Source organism: Spinacia oleracea, chromosome 4 (assembly GCF_020520425.1).
Source record: "Spinacia oleracea cultivar Varoflay chromosome 4, BTI_SOV_V1, whole genome shotgun sequence".
NCBI lineage: Eukaryota > Viridiplantae > Streptophyta > Magnoliopsida > Caryophyllales > Amaranthaceae > Spinacia > Spinacia oleracea.
The window spans coordinates 104,797,335-104,814,021 of record NC_079490.1 but is presented as its reverse complement, the minus strand read 5'-3'; the positions used below and the strand labels follow the sequence as shown (position 1 = coordinate 104,814,021).

General features: G+C 38.2%; 1 long non-coding RNA gene across 1 annotated transcript; it reads right to left on the bottom strand.

Annotated features, from left to right (window-relative positions):
* Positions 1-7,266: 7,266 nt before the first annotated feature.
* On the bottom strand, positions 7,267-8,310 carry LOC130471258 (uncharacterized). The gene is made up of 2 exons (XR_008931911.1): positions 7,990-8,310; positions 7,267-7,617 (listed from the first exon to the last, which is right to left on the bottom strand). It is a non-coding gene; the product is annotated as an uncharacterized lncRNA (long non-coding RNA).
* Between the last annotated feature and the right edge of the window lie 8,377 nt (positions 8,311-16,687).

The window sequence follows — 16,687 nt, the reverse complement described above, 5'->3', positions numbered from 1 at the left end:
CACTGTGTAGTGAATTGAGCAAGATAGAGACTGCCATCCTTTCGCTTATTGGTGTTCCTAATAGACTTAGGCGATCAAAGTATGAACGCATAAGATCCACATGGAACCTCAGTGGGACGCCTACCCTCTGTTTAGTGCGAAGGAGCTGAACATGTGTTTCTTGGACCTCCATCCTATAACACCTGTTGGGAGAACTAACCTTTAGACCAGACATTGATTCAATCAACTCATGGACGTTCAGGTCCCTGTCCTCCGTGCTTCCACGACAGATATCCCTCAGATTCTTGATGAGCGTAAAAGGTTCATAAGCTACAAACCTTTTAGCCCAATCATCAGGGATATTGTTCAGCATGAGACTCATAACCTTTTTGAGATCCGCATCCCAGGCGTAAAATCTCTCAGGGGTCATGTCTCTGGCATAGTAGCTTGGCATGGGATGTGACAGTATATACTCAAGTCCATTGAGTTTGACTATTTCAACTAGCTTAGCTTCCCATTCAAGAAAATTTGCCAGGTTCAGCTTGACCATAAGCTCAGAACCTATGATGATGTTTTGATTGTTGTTTGCCATATTAAAAACTACAATTGAAAAGAATAAACAAATAAATAACCATTCACAGTTTCTCTTAATAAACTTAAATTCTAGCATACATGCATAATTCAATGTTTATTAAGCATTTTATTCAAGTTATGTGTTCCGGCAGGTGTGAATAAAATGATTCCAAGATCCTAAAATCATTGAAGAACTAAGCACAGTTTGTCGACTTAATCCTAGAACATCTTAGGTAAGCAAAAGCCTTTTGCTAATAGTCTAGAAACTATTCTTGGTTGATAGGTACGTCTAAGAACTTATTAGGTAAACCTATCGATTTTGCCACGACATAAAAGGACTCCTTACTTATATCGTTGAGTTTCACCAAAACTAACATGTACTCACAATTATTTGTGTACCTTGCCCCTTTAGGACCAATAAGTAACACCTCGCTGAGCGAAAACTATTACTAGATTGATGTAAAGGATATCCAAGCAAGTGTATATTTTGGCATGGCACCTTTTAACTCAATTTTTAAGTTTGGAACTTAAGGCTCTTACTATGTTGGTTAGATTTTAAGTGAACTAAAATCCTTAATCATGCAACATAATCAAGCCACAATCTTATGCATAATTAGGACATATTTAAAGCAATAAATAACTTAAAGCATGCATAAGATAAATGTGATCTAGTATGGCCCGACTTCATCTTGAAGCTTTGACTTCAAAGTCCGTCTTGAAAATCTCCGTGGGAGGCACCATTTTCTTCAAATAGGATAAGCTATAACTAATTACAACTATTTGATGGTACGCAGACCATATTTGAATTGAAAAATAACTTTGGTACTTTAGACCAATTACATTCAAATTAATGGTGCGCAGACCATATTTTCTATCCTATTTGGGCCATACTAGTCACTTCATAACCTGCAAAACAGTACATATACAATATATACCATTCACCCATTCATTATCATGAATGGCCCACATAGCTGGTTAGTAAAACACATTATGCATCACGTAAACATTTGCAGCAATTAATCAAGGGCACCAATAATCTACCAATTATTCAGTCCTTATTAATTCTAATCAAGTTGTTTTAACCTTAAGGATTTGTAGACCTAATCAAGAGTTTATGACTAAAATGACTCCCACTTAAACCAATAAATTCGTATGCTTTACTAATTTTAAACATAAAATGTATTTCTAGTCTAACCGGAAACATACAAATTTAATTAAAATTTAAAGCTCATATGAATTTAAAATTGAATCCAAAAAGTTTAATTTAATTTCAGTCGTATTTAAATTAATTCATGATTTTAATTTTAGTAAAATAATTAGAATAAATAAAATTTATTATAATTACAATATTCAAAATTAAAATCCAAGAAAATAATTTAAATTATTAATTTTAAAATTAATTAAAATTACGTAAACTGAAAAATTTTCAAATTAAACATTCAAAACGATCTAATCGCAACGCAAACACCCTACGCATCGCACGCCCATGGGCCACACGCACACAGCCATCGCTGGCCATGTGCGCGCAGCCCATGCGCTTGTCGCATAGCTGCTGCATCTTCCATCGCAAGCCATCGCACAAGAGGTGCTCGCTGCGCGCGCGCCAGCGCTCGACGCACGCGAGCCATCGCTCGCTGTGCGCGCTCGCCAGCGCTTGCTGCGCGCGCTCCAGCGCTTGATGCACGCGAGCCATCGCTCTCTGTGCGCGAGCAATTGCGCGTGATCAACGCTGGGCGCAGCGCTCGTGGCACGCGAGCTTGCGCTCGCTGCGCGCGAGGCTGCGCGCGCTTGCGCGAGGCAGTGCGTGTTGTGGCGCAGCTCGCTTGCTGCCCACACCCGACTGCCATGCCTTGCCTTCGCCCATGCCCATTCATTCATAGCTCGTGGCCCACGACACAAGGCAGGGCTGCTGCCTTGTGCTCGTGCACCATGCCCCTGCTCATTGCATTCGTGCCGCACGGGCGACGAGCTCCCTTGCTCGTCGTCGCATGCCCGCACTATACAACACCCCTTAAGGGTAACACGAAGCGTCCATTGCTTTGTGCGTGCAAGTTATATGAACGAATCGCATAAAAATTTAAAATTTATATTTAAAATTAATGACAAATTAATAAATAATATTAATTTCATAATTTTAGGGCGAAAAATCGAAAATTTATTATTCAATTGATTTCCGATTATTATGGATTCAAGCCTACGTAATAAAAATTTAAAATTTATCATAAATTTACAATTTTTATGGTGGTTTTTAATCATAGCTTTCTAATTAAATTATAATTAATTATGAAAATCAAATTAATTCTAAATTATTCTAATTTTCAACAAATTAATCATAATTACAAATTAGATTGCATAATTAACAAGGCTAGGCATTCAAACTTGTTAAACATATACAGTAGGTCAATCAAAAATTCAAGATTTATCAACAAGAATCGCAAATATTTAATTTAACATCTTAAATTTACGAAATTTTGCATTCGAAAAACTAAAACCTTCGAAAAGTCATAGTTAGGCTTCGAATTTGAGAATTCTGGGTTCGGCAGAAAAACACTATTTTTGTCAAAATTTTAGAATGCCTTTTACATGCGGAATTGACACAAAAATCACTTGATTTGGATGAGTAACGAAGAAACTGCCGAAAAACTTCGTACGTATAATTAAATAAACGCAATTTGCAATTAATTAACAATTACGAAAATTAATCACCCCTTTTAATTCTTGCAAATTTGTAATATTTAACCATGTTCATGCAATTTAGATTATGAAAATAATAAGAGGCTCGTGATACCACTGTTAGGTTATGATACATATGACAATTCATAAATCATGCGGAAAAACCATTTAGCCAGGAATACATATTATTTACACATAATCATATAGCATAGTTTAGATGCATACTCTTTGTTGCGTGCCTTCCCTAGCTGCGCCCGAACCGAACAAGAACAAGTCTTTAGGACTCCAAGTGTCGTCCCTCCGTAGATAGTCCACAGCACGTCCGGATCCGCCTTAAGATTGACCAACTAGAATCGCCCTTAAGGTACTAAAGATTTTCGGCACTCTTAGGTAAGAAATGTGTCTGAATTTTCTCTCAAAAACTCACTTTGAATACTTGAATAATCTATTAAAATATGTGACCCTAGGCACTTATTTATAGAGTTATGGAAAGGGTTTTGGAATCCTATTAGGATACTAATTTATTTAATTATAACCCTACTAGGACTCTAATTAAATAATCATTATCTAATAGTTTTAGGATTTAATCACACTTCGAATTCTGATTGCTTCAGGATTCCCGTACAAGCAATGCACGAGCACCGTACACCCGCGCAAGCCTTGCGGCCCACGCTAGGCGCACAGCGCTCGGCCCACTGCAATGCTCCGCGCGCGCGCCCAAGGCCTTGGCTGGGCCTGGCCTTGCGCTGGGCCTGGTCGAGGCTTTGGCGTGCGCTGGTGTGCGTTGGCTCGCTGGGCGACGGCCTGGCTTCGTGCTGGGCCTTCGTCTAGCGGGCCTCGTCCGATGCTAATTCGTACGATACGCTTCCGATTAAATTCCCGATTCCGGAATTCATTTCCGATACGAACAATATTTAATATTTCCAATTCCGGAATTAATTTCCGTTTCGAATTAATATTTCCGTTTCCGGAATTATTTTCCGATTCCGATAATATTTCCGATTCTGACAATATTTCTGTTTCCGGCAATATTTCCGATTCTGGCAATATTTCCATTTCCGATAATATTTTCCGATACGTACCATGTTTCCGTTTCCGGCAACATCTACGACTTGGATAATATTTATATTTTCGATACGATCCATATTTCCGTTTCCGGCAATATCATCGTTTCCGGAGTATTCATTTCTTGCCTGTGACGATCTCAGCTCCCACTGAAACCAAGATCCGTCGATTCCGAATATCCATAGATGGAGTATCTAATGCCATTAAATACTTGATCCGTTTACGTACTATTTGTGTGACCCTACGGGTTCAGTCAAGAGTAAGCTGTGGATTAATATCATTAATTCCACTTGAACTGAAGCGGCCTCTAGCTAGGCATTCAGCTCACTTGATCTCACTGAATTATTAACTTGTTAATTAATACTGAACCGCATTTATTAGACTTAACATAGAATGCATACTTGGACCAAGGGCATTATTTCCTTCAGTTCATAGGTGAACTTGGTGTAGTCCCCTCCATTAAAGGACCAATAGCCCTATATTGTGATAATAACGGAGCTATTGCACAGGCAAAGGAGCCTAGACACCACCAAAGAGTCAAGCATGTACTTCGTAGATTTCACCTTCTACAAGAGTTCGTTGAAAGAAAAGAAGTCGAGATAAGCAAGACTGGAACTGATGACAACATATCAGATCCATTGACTAAACCTCTGCCGCAGGCGAAGCACAACTCGCACACTGCAACTATGGGAATCAAGCATATTGGAGAATGGCTTTGATGTCCTTGTTTAATGTTTTAAAGTTTTAGAGTTTAATACTTTGTAAAACATTATTGGTTAATCATTCACAATAAATGAATAGAATTCATTTTTCCATTTAATTTGTGGTTTATTAAATGATGAGTCCCTTCAATTTGACGATATATTCAAGATAGACTGTCAGGACCAGTCCTGTGACTAAGAAATGTCTATCAAGTGAACTTGAATGTCAAAAGTTGAAAATGGTCCCTGGTCGGAGTTTTCTATAAAGATGGACGCATAGAAAACATTAGACGACTAGAATGCAAGATGACTAGTAGTTCTGTTTCTTGAACTATGTGGACATGGCAATGTCGTAATCATTTGCATAGATACTTACTTTGGGAAGACTAGTATCGGACAGACCTATGAAACTTTACTATAAGAGATGAAAATCTGTCATAAGTAAATTTCATTAAAATTATTAGACACTAAATCCTCAATACCTGAGTGATTTGAGATTACTTGTTTGAGAACTGCTTACTTTGACGTTGACCAACCGTCGCACCGTAAAAGGAGGCTATAAAGGCAACGCTCAGGTAATCACCTATCAAACGAAGTCTAATCTCAAGATCGCAAGATTGGGATTGTCCTCCCATAAATCGGGATGTGATGCTTAAAAGTTGTACAAGGCCACTCGGAGAGCTAGAAACTGTAAAATGCGTGGCCGTGCTCAGATGAATCATAGGCTATGATTATCTGTTTATTTGATCAGTTGAATTCTGAAACCGAGAAACACCTCTGGACATAATAAGGATGACAACTCTTACCTTATGTTCAAGAGCAAGCATCGAGCGGCAAAGGAATTAGGAAATGCACACTTGTCCCTAAGGAAAAGTGGGAGACTGAAGGAAATAATGCCCTTGGTCCAAGTATGCATTTAATGATAAGTCTAATAAATGCGGTTCAGTATTAATTAACAAGTTAATAATTCAGTGAGATCAAGTGAGCTGAATGCCTAGCTAGAGGCCGCTTCAGTTCAAGTGGAATTAATGATATTAATCCACATCTTACTCTTGACTGAACCCGTAGGGTCACACAAATAGTACGTAAACGGATCAAGTATTTAATGGCATTAAATACTCCATCTATGGATATTCGGAATCGACGGATCTTGGTTTCAGTGGGAGCTGAGATCGTCAAAGGCAAATGAATACTCCGGAAACGATGATATTGCCGGAAACGGAAATATGGATCGTATCGGAAATATAAATATTACCCAAGTCGTAGATGTTGCCGGAAACGGAAACATGGTACGTATCGGAAAATATTATCGGAAATGGAAACATTGCCGGAATCGAAAATATTGCCGGAAACGGAAATATTGTCAGAATCGGAAATATTATCGAAATCGGAAAATAATTCTGGAAACGGAAATATTAAATATTTGTTCGAAAAGGAAATTAATTCCGGAATCGAAAATATTAAATATTGTTCGTATCGGAAATGAATTCCGGAATCGAGAATTTAATCGGAAGCGTATCGTACGAATTAGCATCAGACGAGGCCTGCCAGACGAAGGCCCAGCACGAAGCCGGGCCATCGCCCAGCAAAGCCACACACATCACACACAGCCAAGCCTCGCCAGGCCCAGCCCAAGGCTTGGCGCGCGCGGAGCAATCAAGTGGGTTGCGACATTGGGCTGCGAGCGAGTGCAGACTCGCGTGGGGCGCAAGGCTTGCGCGGGTGGTGCTCGTGCTCGTGCTCGTGTACGGTTGTGTGCAATACAAATCCTAAAGCTATTAGAATTTGTTTTATGATTAAATCCTAATCCTAGTAGATAGATTTTATTTAATAAGAGTCCTAATAGGATTCTAATTAAACTAAATTGGTATTCTAATAGGATTCGAAGTCCTTTTCCATAACTCTATAAATATGTTCCTAGGGTCACAAATTTATACACGTAAGATTCAAGTATTCAAAGGTAAGATTTTCACAAAAATCAGCCATACACTCTTGCCCTATTAGCCGAAATTTATAGTACCTTAAGGGCGATTCTAGTTGGTCAAGCTTAAGGCGGATCCGGACGTGTCGTGGAATATCTACGGAGGGACGACACTTGGAGTCCTAAAGACTTGTTCTTGTTCGGTTCGGGCGCAGCTAGGGAGGGCACGCTACAAAGTGTATGCATCTGAATTATGCTAAATGATTATGTGTTAATAATATGTTTCCTGGCTTTATGGTTTTTTCCGCATGATTTATGTTTATTCATATGTATCATAACCTAACAATAGCACGATCAATCAATCCCTAAATAAAATTATTAACAGGGAAAATATAAAAGGGTATAAATTTACTTTGACATATTAATCTTTACGGATGCGGAAAGAGATCTGACTCTGGCATGCTCTGTGAGCACAACCTATATTAGTCTTTCACTCACACCCTTATAGACCCGCACAATCTCGCATAATGGTACCTCTGCCCGCGCACACATGGTTAGTCGAACAACTGATGGTTGTTTCTGCTGCCCCTGCAAGCCTCACACATACACACACCCATTAAGTTTCTTGCCGTCATAGTATCTTGTACACACATCGGCATGCCTCTGCCTATCTTGTACACATACCACACATGCTCACTCACCAACCTGAAAACATGAAACTATATTAGGATTGAGGCTTTGTGTGATGACAAAACTCAAAGGTACTACGCATATTGATCATCCAACAACTTAACTAGTACGAATATGCTATAGCAATCTACACACACGACCACGAATTATGAAATTGAAACAAAATAAATTATAGACAGATTAATACTCCGTGCTTCATTTACGTTAACAAAAAGTATCACAATTTCTTTCATAGATAATCAAACTATTGGAAAGAGTAATTGAATTGTAATTCACCAATTATCCATAACATTAACATAAGTAGATATATTAATTGAAATTTCAAAGAATAAAAAACGTGATTCAAATAAATATAAATAAGGATGATAGTGTAAAAATTAGAGTTACTTATGTTGGTCCTTATTGCAAGAGTATCAAATAGTTGTGTCGTCGCTATGGTGGTGTTGGTGCCGCTATCGTAGTGGCTTATTGCCATCGTCGTTGAGTCGCCAAATCCTTACAAGACAACAACCGACTGATTAATACTAAGGTTTATGAAAACTGTCTATGGTAAATTGGTAACGGCTGACAACAACCGACTGATTAATAACTGGAATTTAAGAGGAGAGAAAATTGAAATATTTTTAGGGGTTTTAAGGTCTGACCTAGGTTTTGGAATCGGCTGCCATCAGAACCTTAGTTTGAGCATTATCGACGATTTGTTTTTGAGAAAATGTGGTTCAATTTTTTATTTTAAATTATTAAATGACCCGTGCTCAACTTTGAGCAAATTTACATTTTAACGATAACTTTATTTGGTTGGTCATTATTCATTTATCGTTGTAGGTATCATTTCTAGTAGTGACAGCAAGCTGGGTCGCGGGCCACTAGCTGCTGTTGCTTGCATTGTGCTTTGTCCTCGCGCGCCACACAGCAGCGAAGCCTATGGGCCAGCGCTGCATTGCCATGCACGCTGCGCCCATGGGCCTTGCGCTTTTGCGCTCTGGCTTGTGGGTTGCTTTTGTATTGCGATTAAATCCTTTCGTACTTGACGATCTAATGTCGTACAATACGATTATTTTTCTAGCCTAGCTTACGAACATACGCAATACGATATACGATTTCACGATCCAATGTTAAATCGTATAATTTTGTTTTCCGATCTAATTTCCCGAAAAGCTATTAAATGAATTTCCTATTCATTTAATCTGATGATCTGTTACATGCCAATGGTGTGACCTTATAGGTTCAGTCAAGAGTAAGTTGTGAGCCTAATTAGGATTAGAACTCACTGATCAGAAGCATTGCTCCAGCTAGCTGTTCCGATCACTTGATATCACTGAATTAATTGTTCGTAATTAATCTAAACCTTGGTATTGGACAAATGCACCTTGGGTGAAGGACATATTTCCTTCAGAAGTGTTATCAGTATGCCCGGGTTTAGTATGCCCAGATGAGAAGGTTAAGGAAGCAATTCTGGGAGTTGCTGGGAACCTGATGATATCACTACCCTTAATTTTAGTAGGTTCCAAGATTTAGGCCTGCCTGAAGTGGTCTATGGGGGCAGCTTTGTAACTGGTTGGGGTTAGGTAGGAGGCTGGGGTGTGACAGCAATGTGACAGCATCCTGCATACGCCAGTATGTCTAGTGAACTAAAAGGTTGCTAGATAAGGGGATAGAAGAGGAGAGAATAGAGAGACAACTTTCTCTAGATATCCAGAAAAACCAATGACATACCTGTGCAGGTATTAAGAGGGGACTAGGTGACTTTAATTGGTTGCCCAAGAAAGGCATGATAAGCTTTGCACCAGAACCCTGGGAACTGTATCCAACCTTCTCATATGACCCCACCGAAACATACTTAAATACACACCCCTTACCTGAAGCAGTAAACATAAAATGCACATAGTTGTTTGACCTTTCTTCTGTTTCAGTAGCTAAACCTAAAAGGCACATAAAGGAGCAAAAGAAAAAAAATATTTTAAGAATTCTGCAAGCTACCTTCATTATCAAGTCCACCAAATACATTGAAAGCATAGTAAGGGAAGAAGCATTGTAAAGAGGTGAGCCATAGCAAGGCAACTCATCTGTTTGTTGTGTTGATGCTGATAGATCTGGATGGAATCACAAATATAATAAAGTTTAACACACTAATATTTGAAATTTGACCAAATTCTAATTTATATGCAGTCACAAATAGAAGAAAGTTTAACATACTTTGAAACCGTATTGAAGAAAGGAGATCGTTAAATAGAACAATCATGACCAAAGAGATCTTATATCAGACATGAAATACAACAATATGACCAAAGAAAAGATGAATTAACACATGTATAGTTAAGTGCACTGTAATTTTCCACCAGAACCATTTCTCCATGAAAATCCACGACCTGCCTACCAAGTCTCATCAACTCCTCATTCCAGTGTCTAGCCTCTGCTAACCTGTTGTGCAGATTCTGCATGAAAAACAAAGAGTACAATATAAGGATGGAGAAACTAATTTCACGCTACAAGGTGTAGCTCTGGAGGTCCATGAAACCCCTTGCTCTGAATTGGCTGCACCTCATCCTCCTTATCGCCCCTGCAGTTGATTGCTTCCCTCCACATTGAGCAACCTCATTAATTTACCAGTATATATGTTTTGTGGTTCAAGGGTTTGTTGTAGGGAAGAATATAAAATTATAGTGTGTGACTAATCTTTCTTATCTTGTAAGGATAAGTCTCTGAAAGTAAGAGTATAATGGTACAACAATATTATTTCCATGACATTATGCACTTAATATGTTAACTGAGATTCAGCAGCCACAAACAATAAACACAGTTGAATGCAACGCTTTGATTCACAAATAGTTACAGCCAGGCCATAGTTGATACATCGCTTCGGTAGTTTTGTCCTTGCAGTTAAGATGAAAGTGTACTGCCAAATGGAATATTTTAGACAAAAGTGTAGAGACCTTTAAGAAGAAACATGATGATATCACTACCCTTCATCTGAGTAGGTTCCAAGCTTTAGGCCTTGTTGAAAAGGTCTATGGGGGCAGCTTTGTTACCGGGGTTTGGTACAAGAGGCTGGGTTTGGTACAGAAGGCTGAGGTTCGGTACATGAGGCTGGGGTTCGGTACAGAAGGCCATGATATTTATTAGCAAGCTTGTGTTCGTTATAGGATTGTTTTTGAGAACTAATTAGTTGCATTATCTGATAGTTTACTTTATTCGAAGTTAGTGGTTGCATTTGTTGATAGTTTACTTTATTTAAACTAATCAGTTGCATTCTCTAATAGTTTCCGGGATTGTACAGGAGGCTACTTAGCTTTGTTTCTTCTATTTGATGTTTAGGGTCCTTAGTTAAATTTTCCCCACTTTAACTTTGGGCTTAGCTAAGACATTATAGGCTAGTCAGTTAAGTTTCTATTACTGTTGGTTTCTTGCTTTCATATTTTATAACATTTATTTATTACCAAACAATCTTTCAACTTTGGATTATGATAGACTAAACCAAAACGAATCAACAACTTTCTATTAAGTTACATAATCAGTTACAAGAGTTCCACTGATCAGTTGAATGCAAAACTTAAAATCTTCTACAACTAACTTTTTCATAATTCTTAAAAGACGCTTTCAAGCTTGGAGACTACCTACATAACATTCAGATTATAATGTACACCAGTTAGGGGTGTTTGATTCTTTTGTGGCTTGGATGTATTTTGTTTTGGCTTTACTATTTGTTGTTGTGTTGCCTGCCTGTTGGCTTAGGCGCTTGTTCGTTTTGTTTGTGTATAAACCTACCCATTTTGGTTAATATAATTTTCTATTTACCAAAAAAGGAAGAACGCTTTCTGTTTCAGACTTCGTATGAGAATCTGATTCAGTGCTACGTTATTTGTAGTTAGAAAATTAAACAAGCATTCTAAAGGGATCAAATGAATGTCTCTCACTATTAAAAGTATTTGGAACACCCTAGACACTAACTGTTGCCATGGCTCTAAATTATGTCAAGTCTTTTAATTAGTTTAGGGAAACACTTGCTTTTGTCCTGAAAAATATGTTTAATCTAGTTGTAAAATGTTTCCTGTAGTTTGCTTGAATTCATTTCTAAAGTTCTTGTTGGTCGTCTTAGTCCAATTCCTCTAAAAGAATTTGCTCAATCTATATAAATTTTCTTATTGGGCAAAAACCTATTATATTTTCATATTAGTCTACTAGTACAATTGACATTTCCTTCAAATTAGGTATCTAATAGGTATAAAATATAATCGACAATTATACGGTTAAATACAAAGGTGCATGAACTATTATATTTTCCTTGATGTTTCAAACAATTACTCCGCATTCATGTTTAAATATTGTGTAGTTTCTATTACGAGGGACAATCGAGAATGGATGAATAATAGGTTAAAGGGAAAATTTCTTAACCCAACCTTTTGCTAACAAGGTCGGTGAATTTATTGTGTTTGCTACCACCAAAGATAATGTTGTTTTAGATGGTATGATGAAATGTCATTTGCAAAGTGTCAAAATATTCCATATCAAGATATAGACATTGTAAAGGAGCATATCTATAAATCTTGTTTTTAGCCTAACTATTCCCAGCGGGTTTATCACGGGGAATTACACTTCCAGAAAAACTCTCAAATTTGTGGCTCCACATCCACCGAGGATTCATTTAACCCTTATATAAGTATGGTGCAAGATGCTTTTGCACAAGAAGGTCATTTAGAAGATATTGAAGAGGAACCACATCCTAGTTTCAAGAATTACTTTAACATGTTGAAGGCAACTCAGGAGCCATTATATGATGGTTCTAAGTTATCTTTGTTAGTAGTTGCTGCAAGGATAGATAACATCAAGTGTAAGTATAATATTCCTCACAAAGCCGTAGACGACATTGCTTCCTTGATGAGAGACATGTTGCAGGATGAAAGCAAGATGTCTGATAGTTTTACCAAGACAAAGAAGCTACTTGTAGGGCTAAAGCTTCCTCACCAAAGGATACATGTATGTCCAAATGGTTGCATGTTATTTTGGAAGGAACAAAAAGATCTCAAAGAATTTCTTTTTTGTAAAGGAAGTCGTTATAAGACGATAAGGGAAAATGACAAAAAATTCTCCTTATAGTGTTCTGATTTATTTCCCAATCGGCCCGAGATTGCAGAGACTATATGCAACAAAATCTACTGTTGTAGAAAATGAGGTGGCACAATGATAATCCTCGAGCTCATGGCCTAATGTCTCATCCAAGTGATGGAGATGCATGGAAGAACCTAGAAAAAGAGTATGAATCGTTTGCCGCCGAGCCTCGAAATCTTCGACTTGGTCTTTGTACCGACGGATTTTCACCGTTCGGGGAGACTGGGAGGCAATATTCTTGTTGGCCCGTCATCTTGACTCCGTATAATCTTCCACCCTAGTTGTGCATGAAGAGACCTTTTATGTTTCTAAGTTTGATAATTCCATATCCAAAAAGCCCAAAAGGGAATTTGGATGTGTTCTTGAAACCTCTTATTGAAGAATTAAAACAACTATTGGAGGTAAAGTTTTCGACTTATGACATCTCTAAGAAACAAAAAAATTTAAATCAAGGTTATATTGCTTTGGACAATCAGTGATTTTTCCGCATATGACATTCTTTCGGGATGGAGCACGACAGGTAAATTAGCTTGTCCTTATTCTATGGAAAAAACTAAGGCATTCAGTCTTATATGTTAGGTTATGAACAATCTAATGTCATGCAGAATATACCATAAATGCCAGAATCCAAATTAAATGCACATAATTATTTAACATATATAATTTAGTGAACTCACTTTGTGATGCGTGCCTTACATGGATGCTCCTGAACCGAACAAGAACAAGTTAGAACGCTCAATGTCGTTTCTCTGTAGAAAATCCATACCACGTTCGGATTCCCCTTAGATCATACCAACTAGGAAATAAAATAAGGTTTTTGATGAGTGACATTTATGTCACTCATAGGGTAGTGATTGAAGCATCATTTGAGTCGGTTTTATTCTATTTTTAGCATTTTTAGTCTTTATTTTACTCGATTTCTCATTTTAATTAATTATAGATTAGTTTAGCGTTTTTAGCTATTTTTGTTAGGTTTTAGGTCTTAGTTTCGTAGTTTGTTTATTTGGTTTGTTTTATAATTTTATAGTTTAATTATTTTAGTTTTTGGTTTAATTTTCTATTTTATTTCTATTAATTTCTATTTAGTTGTTTCTAACTCCTATTATTCTCTATTATTATTATTATTATTATTATTTATTATTGATTTATTTATTTACTTTTATTTGTTATTATTATGTTATTCTCCCCTCGTGTTTTGGTTATGTGTGTAGGTGTCAACGTTTCCGAAGTTTGAAGCATAACATGAATTTGTGAACTATGTGTAGTCAAAGGCCCAAACTTAAAGCCCAACACCTCCACACCACCTCCTCTTAGCCTACACCACACCACACCACTACCTTATCCTTCACCACCTCATTTCCCTCCTCTTTTCTCGCCCAGGATCACAGCAACAACAACACCAACAATATCATCCACCTCCAACATCTCAAGCACCACCTTCACGCAACGGAACACCAACCAATGTCGCATCTCCTACCTCATCCCCCTTGTCAATGGAATACAAAGAAACAACAATAAAATCCCAGAAACAGAGGAAAAAAACTGAGCATTTGAGCTCGACCGAACCCGTACTAAGTTCGACTGAACCGAAAATTGAGAGTTCCTGAATGAAGCTCGCCCAAACTACTATTAAGTTCGGCCGGACTTTCTACTAGTTCATCCGAACCCATTTTGCTCTCAAATTAGTACGAAATTAATGAAAGCTCGTGGTTGTCACGTGGTTGTTGCCTTGGTGGTTCGTTCTTGGTGGCTTGGATTTCCGCCGTACACCGTCAACGGCTGATAATCGATGATGGTAGATGATGGACGGTGCTGATGATTGATGATGCTTGATGATCGACGGTTGATGATGGTGGAAGGCGAGATGATAGACGATGATGATTGAATATGATCGGAGCTGCGAAATCGAAGAGGGAAGGGAATGAGGGCTGCACCGAAAAAGACAAAAAACGAAGAAAGGAGGTCTGCGTTTTTGGTTTTGATATTTTAAAGGAAAATTTGCCAAATACAACCTAATAAAGTATCCTATTTGTCAATTACAACCTCAAACTTTTACTTTTGTCAGTTACAACCTTAAACTTATACTTCCATTTTAAATTACAACCCAAATTCATTTTCCGGCAAAAACCACCGGAATATGATGTCATAATTTTATTTAAAAAATAAACAAAAAAAACAAAAAAATGAGTAATAACGTAAAACAAAAAACAAGAGTTACGTACATCATTTCCTTACTTCATACTTCTCAACTCCCCTCTCTCGATTCAACGTACTCCCTCTCCTCAATAATTGCCTCCTCAACCACCAAACTTGAATGTGGGATTTTCAATTCTTCCCTCCATTCCCGTTTTTCTCTACTGTTCTGTCAAAAGAGGAGGGCTTGAATTGTAACCAAATTAGGGTTCTTCAATTGATGATGCAGTAGTGATGCAGATGATATAATAGTGACGCAGTAGTCATTAAATTCAACTAAGTACATATTACCATTAGCTGAAGTGAACTAAGTACGTGTTTACCTTTTGCCTATCTGACATAAAGGTCCAACCTTCACCATCTGTTGTTCCCAAAGCGGCTCCAAGAAGATCAATGAACCAAGTCCAAGTGTCGGTTCTCTCAGTATCTACCACTGCCCAAGCTAGGGGATAGATGTTGTTGTTTCCATCCGAAGCGACAACAACCAAACATATGCCAGTGAACAATCCGGTCAAGTGGAAACCATCTAAACCAATTATGGATCTGCATCGTCCCCTCACAAAACCATCAAGAACTGGTTTTAGACATATGGACATTCTTTGAAACACGAGGGGAGGTCTGTCGATGGCTTCTGTGCACCAAATTGCGTAGCTTCCTTCAATGTGCTTCTTAACTTTCTCCACATAGTCCCATACTCTCTTATACTGCTCGGCTCCATCCCCATACAACAAATACTTCACCCTTGCTCTAGCCGTCCACAACTTGTAGTATCCACACAGAACACCCGTTTCTCCCAAAACCCTACCTCCAAAACCCTTCACTAGTGCCCAAGTTGGGTTATTTCTAAACATTTGCAAGTATCTCTGTGCTAAATACTCTCCAGTGACTTGTCTATTCCAGTTTGCATAGCAGCAGTCATGCTTAAGCCTAGTGGTTCTAATCTGAAGAGTGTCTTCATCTCGTACCTTCGTTGCTAAAATCTTAAAGTTACAAAGGATTTCCCCACAAGTACACTTCACTCTCTTTGACCTCTTTGTATCCCAAGGGCACTTACATCTATTCACACAATAAACACTCACCTTAGCCTTCTGGTTGTGAAGATAATAAAAGTCATAATGGTTGTCCACTACGTGATGCCTCAGCGCCTTCCTAAACACCTTCACTGATGAAAACTTCAAGCCTGCCCTCAACTTTACTGTCTTGAAATCTACTTCAGGGTTGAATACAGGGGCATCAATCCCCTCATCATCAGAAGCATGAATGCTTCTGTTATCATCAGAGCCATACTCAACTTCATCTTCAATTATTGGTTCCTCCTCGATATCTTGATTAAACCTAGCATACCTTTGTTGAGCTTCATCCGTAGCTACTATCACCCTATCAACACCCTCCAAAATCTCTTTATCAAGACCAACACTAAACAAATCATCACTTATCAGGTTTTCAAAATCATGTTCCTGAACCGGAACATCAGATACATACCCTTCTTCTTCTGGATCAAAATCCAAACCACACTCCCTTCCTTTCTCTCCAGACTTTCTTTTTCTTTTCTCTTTGTTACCCCTCTTTGCAACCCTCCTTGGACTACTCCTCGGTTTTCTGGCTGGTTTTTTTTTTTGGAATTCAGATGGAAAAATAACATCCCTGGCTTTACTTGGTGTGGTGAAAGAACCCCTTACCACCTCGTCACTTGGTTGAGGCTGCTCATGAAGGAAATAATGCCCTTGGTCCAAGTATGCATTCAATGTTAAGTCTAATAAATGCGGTTCAGTATTAATTAACAAGT